Raw genomic sequence first — 6,134 nt, forward strand, 5'->3', positions numbered from 1 at the left:
ATATATAAATCACATCTTGCCGGGCTTAAAGGGGATCGTTAGCACATTCCAATTTCACAGCTTTCTACCAATATGATCGACCTATCACAAAACAATCTGCAGAAGTAAACGTGTTGGCACACTGTGAATTTACACTCCTTCATTCCCTGGAAACAAGTGTATCTACTATTTAACACACGAGAGCTGTGTTGCAAGCACTGACATGTGCTATGACTTGCTTTTAAGGTAAACACCACATTAGGTTAGCTGATTCATCATCGGGCAAACAGCTGAACGTTGTTTAAGTTCTGTAGAAGTCGATACACTTGTTTCCACATGACAGTCCAGTCCAGCGAGCGGAAGTTTAAATGAACCTTTCTGACCTTGACACTGCAAAAGGGTAAATGTTTAAAAAAGATGGGGCAGTTAGAAAAGAATGAATCTTAATATTACAGATAAACATAAAACCTTTTAAGTAAAGTATAAGAACAAAAACTGTATTCATGCAAATCAGTGCTTTCTTAAAGGTTAAATTAGGTTCAATACTGGCCATGGAGCAAATCACAGCACACAGACGGACCTCACCAATATACGAAATGACCTCAGACTAACTTATCTCTGTAATAAGGTTGCTGTCCTCATTTGACTTCACCTGAGTATACACAGGAAATTCCTCATCACCTGTGAGATCAGGTATCACCCACTCATTGTTTTTCTTGTGGGGTTCCACTGGGTAGCCGTCTGGGCCCCTCAATTTTCTCCTCATGCATGCTGCCACTTGGCAACCTTATCAGACAGCATGACATTTGTTTCCATAGTTACACAGATGCTACACAGCTATGTGTTTCTATAGAGCCGGATGACGTGACTGCAAACCTTTTAAAAGTTAAGACAAAATTGAAATTCTTTTATTGGACCTTAAAATCAAACGAGATCTGTTCGTCCATCAGGTGGGGACACAAGCTGACAGAGTAAGAATTCATCAGAAAGAAAGTCCTGCTCCATCTCTGGAAATGCCAAGACACGAAACTTCCTGAACCGTCGTGACTCTGAAAACTTCCATCGTGCATTTCCAGGAAGTTGAGTCTGTTCATTAAACATTGCGTCACTGATCCAGGTGACTTCTTCAAAAATGTTTCGGATGAACAGAATGAACTTCCTGGCATTTCCTTACCTGGATGATTAAACACGCATCAGTAGACTGGATTACTGCAGTGCCCTTTTTTGCTGGACTTCCCCCAAAAATCCTCATTACTGTGCAGCTTCTCTCCAATTCTGCTGCAGGGTTATGCTAACATGTTAGATACCGAATGCTCCGCAGAGAGCCTCCCTTAAAAAATCAGCAAAGCAAACCTTACTGAGAATTTCAAGAAACTGTTAAAAGCATTTTTAAGCTGACATTTGCTTCCACTCAACAATAAAACGACCATACAGCCACACCTACTGAGCTCAACGACATTTAGCAATCAGGTAGATAGAAACCACAGCAGATCTTCTTCATCAGTGTTTACTAATGTATCATTTGTATGTTCCTGTGTGTTTCTATTCCCGAGAGGTTGGTTTGTTATTTAAATGTCTGCTTAATATTTAGGTGACCTTGTTTCTTGTGTTTTTATGCCGTGAAGCTTTTTGAAGCTCTATATGTGAGGATGGGCTTTACAAAGAAAACTGGATTGAACTGAACTGTTTCTGTGATTGTTGTTTTAACGGTGACACAGCTGCACAGATTTACTTCATAAACACAACAGTGGAAGTAGGTCAGTTTGTACAACAACTGTCCCGAGCACACAGCCACCGCAGCTCTGATCTAAATACAAAGAATTAATGATTTACTTTGTAAACCAGCAGGCGTGGAGCCCGTGTTGTCATTGGACCAGTCACACATCCTGCCTCACAGTCACGTCCCGTCTTTGGTTTTTGAGTTAAACATCACCTTGATAGCAAAAGCTTATTTTATTGTGTTGAACAGGGTTCAGCGCACAAGTGTGGCACATTTATACGTTTCTTTTATCGATACCCTCTCATCGAATGATTAAACATCTTCTGAAAACTGAAGCATTCCCTCCTTTGTCAGCCGTTGGTGGAAAAACAATACATCACCTTCTTTTATCACTGTTTAAAATTTAACAGGACTCATGCTGGCAACCAGTTTGTTTGTTTCAGGTTCTGTCAAGCGTTGGAGGTTTGGCAGGAGTGCAGACGCCCGAGGCAGAGATTTACAAAACGTGCCAAAACCAAACAGTTCAATGGACTCTGAGTTAAAGTTGTGCAACTTCCTTTATAGTTTCACAAGAAATCTAAAGCTAACAGACGCACTGACTTTATATTACCGCTTTCAATGACTCTACCAGCACTTTCCAAATAATATAGCAGTGAGACCTGGGAAAGGGAGTGAGAAAAGTGCAGTCACCTTGTAGCTGCAGCGTTTTTGTACTGTGCTGTGTTGTTGTTTCCCACGATTATGTACAAAATCTTTTTTTAAATCTAGCTTTCTGTTTTCAGAATGATGCTGGGAAGAGATTTCTTATGACAAACAATGAGGTATGACTGGTATGTAAATGTGCATACATGCAGGTAAGTGGAGAGGACACACAATACCAATGTCACGTTTTCCTGGCTGAGAGCAGGCCTTTGGAGCATTACAAGACACAATGTTCTTCTATTACGAAGAGATGGGCACTGTAATCTGATTACTTTTTTAAAGTAACGAGTAAAGTAAGGGATTGCTATTGCAAAAACGGTAATTAGATTACCGTTACTTTCCCGTAGGAACGCTGCGTTACTGCGTTACTAAAACCGTGATTTTTTTGCGAGAATGTCTCATGACAGTGACGTAAGCGAGTGCGACGTTCGTGACAACAGCTGTGTGCAGATCAACAATGGATCATATATCGAGTGCAGAGAGAGTATGAGCGTGCAGCGTTTAAAGCGTGGAAGTACTGACCTTACTTTGAGTTTGATTCCATAAAAAGTGACAAAAACATTAGTGTCCGTTGTGCGTGGGAAGAAAACTTCTTTTTACAGCGAAAAAAAACCCTAAACTTCCGAACAAGCACCGAGTAGCTACGACGTAATGGGAAACTCACAGAGAAACTCGTGGATTCTTCCACTGACCGCTGCACACCTGCACCAGGGTAAACCTCCGCCTACCCCACTCCTGCTTTACAGGTGAAAATAGAGCAACAGGACCGCTAGTCTTTGACTTTATTTATTTTCTGCTGTGTTTTACTTGCATCTATTTGAAAGACTGAGTGTAAACACACAAAAAATATTTTTATTTTATGTGCTGGAATGTGCAGAAAATAGGTTTAAATGTTAAACTAATTTCTTCCAGTCAGAGAATGTTGCAGATAATTAAATGTTTGCTTGATGCATAAAGTTAAAAGATTAAAACTAATAAAACAAGTTTTAAAAAGAGACTTTTCCATTTGATCACATTTTGTATGATGATTATGCAGAAAAAGTAGAATTGGGCTGAAAGATCTATCACTTTATCACCTATTCAGGTTGTAAATCGTGTTTTTAAAAAGTAACTAAGTAATTAATTACTTTTGAAAATAAGTAATCAGTAAAGTAACGGGATTACTTTTTGGGGGAAGTAATCAGTAATTAGTTACTGATTACTTTTTTCAAGTAACTTGACCAACACTGATTACGAACAGTAAACAACTCATCTTACATCTGGATTTCATTGCTTCCAGATTAGGGAAGGAAAAATATCTGACACGAGCCATTTCTGTCAACCACATGTATCGTTTTACCACGAGCAGTCCTGCAAAATTAGAGTTTGTCGTCTTTTTACTTTAATAAATTTAAAGATCACTGAACAAACTGAACAAATGTGAGCTTGTTAATTATATATTAGATGAAACAAAGTATATAAAAGCAAGATACAGTCATGATGGTAACAGTAACACATGGAGTCCTTTGTTAGTAACTACAAACTTCTGCTGAGCACTGAGGTAACGACAGGAAGTAAAAAAGCACAGTGCCAAGGCACGTACAGTTTCTCTCTGATAACTAATACCTGCCTGCGCTGCTAGAAGGTGCTAGAATGGATGACTGTGATTGCTCTGCGAGGACATCAGTCAAAGCGAGTAAATGTTAGTTTAGATAATATTGGAAAAATTCAGCGCGCACAACCAGCTGAGCCTCTGTCTCTCTGCACATGCTTGTGTCTGAGTGCTGCTGGGACAACATGTTCCGCATGACACATGCGCTCCATCATTCCAGTAAGCCAACCAGAAAGTCCGCCCTGAGGCCTGGTGCTCTGTCGCCCAACAGACCTAATCCCCGGGCTTACTCCCTCTCATCCCACTAAAGTCCCCCCTTTGTAGTGAACACAACTCATCTGGCCAATGAGGCTCACTGGTTTTGCGCGCACACACAACAACATACCCTTTGTAATCCGTCCCTATTCTCTCTTTTATCTCTTTTCCCCACTCTGGGTTCATCCCTTTCATAAACATACACTGTGTGCAGTATAGACATGGGTAACCATGCGAGTACAAGCATTTGGGAGCACAAACAATTGTCCTCATTCCCTAGTTCTAACCGCAGGCTACAGTGTGCAGTGATAAGAATATATCCTCCTCTTTCCTAGTTAGCTATTTTTTATTAAAGTCAGTTCAAATCATGAGGAGAGATGAGACGCAATAAAGGAATTTAGCTGAAATGTTACACTTTTAAAGGTACGACAGACTTTACGCATGAGTACAAAAGACACTGATAGTTGTTTTAAGACAGTCTGCACTGCATTGTTTCATCCGGGAAGTCAGGCAGTGCTGGAACAGACAAACAAGCAAAGAAGAAGTTTCTCCCTCTGTCACATCTAACTGGATCCCATTTGTTCCCTGTTCAAGAATCTGGGCTCTGGCACTATTTGATCTGCGCATCCTTCCCTTACAAAAACCCCACATTAAAAGCTGGTTACATAATTAAATGCTCGGCTTTGTTTTTCACAGGCCAACTCGGCGACGCTTCGAGAACAGCGTGCGTACGTGTGCGCGTGCATGTGAATAAATGGGCGTGTCGGAAAGTGAAAGAGAGAGCACAACAACAACAAAAAGAAAGGAACAAGCTGTAACTTAGTAAGGTCAAGTGACTTCTTATTTACACTGGAAGATGTGCGCGTTTGTCCCAATTCACTGCGGCTCTCGCTGTGTTGTCATGGACACAATTGAAGACCCCAGAAAGGACCGGAAACAGGCCAAGCAAGTTGTGACATTGAAAGAAGCCCTCCAATAATATGAAAAAAAACGCAGTGGTACAGCTATAAACCTCAGTAGTTTTGCAGCTTTTTGCACAAGCTTGACATCATGAGTCACAAAACTTTTGCCTTTTTTTCCTGTGAACTTCTCAACGCCTTTGATGTCGTTCAGTCCCATTTAACTCAACTTAAGTTGGTGTTAAATCCAGAGAAATCCAAGTTCATGTTATTCTCAAATGGCAAAGAGTTGTTAGCTACGTCTCCTAAGATTAAAACAATTCAAGGAACTGAAATTGAAATGGTCACAAGTATCTAGGGATCATTATAGATCAGAATTTATCATTTAAGACTCACATTCAAAGGCTTGTGTCGAAGTTAAAACTAAAACTAGGTACTTTTTTAGAAACCAATCCTGTTTCTCCCTCCAAGTGAGAAAACATTTGATTCGTGCAACCTTTTTACCTTTATTGGATTATGGTGACCTGCTTTTTATGAATGCACCTGCCCACTACCTAAAGAGGTTGGATACTGTGCACCATTGTGCTTTACTTTTTATTACTGGCTATGGAAATCGTGTACATCATTGTTCTTTGTATGCTGCTGCTAAATATCCATCTTTGCATATTCGCAGACTCCCATTGGTTGATCTTCATCTATAAATCTCTCCTTGGGCTGGATCTTATTTATGTGTTTATATGTGTAAAAACAACAACCAATACAGCCTTCATTCGAACAAAATCATACAATTGATTGTCCCAAAAATCAGAACAGAATTGGGGAAAAAGGCTTTTAAATACGCTGCCCCTGCTTCCTGGAATAATCTGCAGAAGGAACTGAAATTATCAGAGTTGGTTAAAGGAACGAGAGAACAACTCTTTTACTCCGTGTGATTGTTTTTAATGTACTCTTAATTTGATCTGTTATTGTATATTTTACACATGTTGGT

This window comes from Neolamprologus brichardi, chromosome 17 (genome assembly GCF_056152115.1).
Source record: "Neolamprologus brichardi isolate AB-2024 chromosome 17, ASM5615211v1, whole genome shotgun sequence".
Taxonomy (NCBI): Eukaryota; Metazoa; Chordata; class Actinopteri; order Cichliformes; family Cichlidae; genus Neolamprologus; species Neolamprologus brichardi.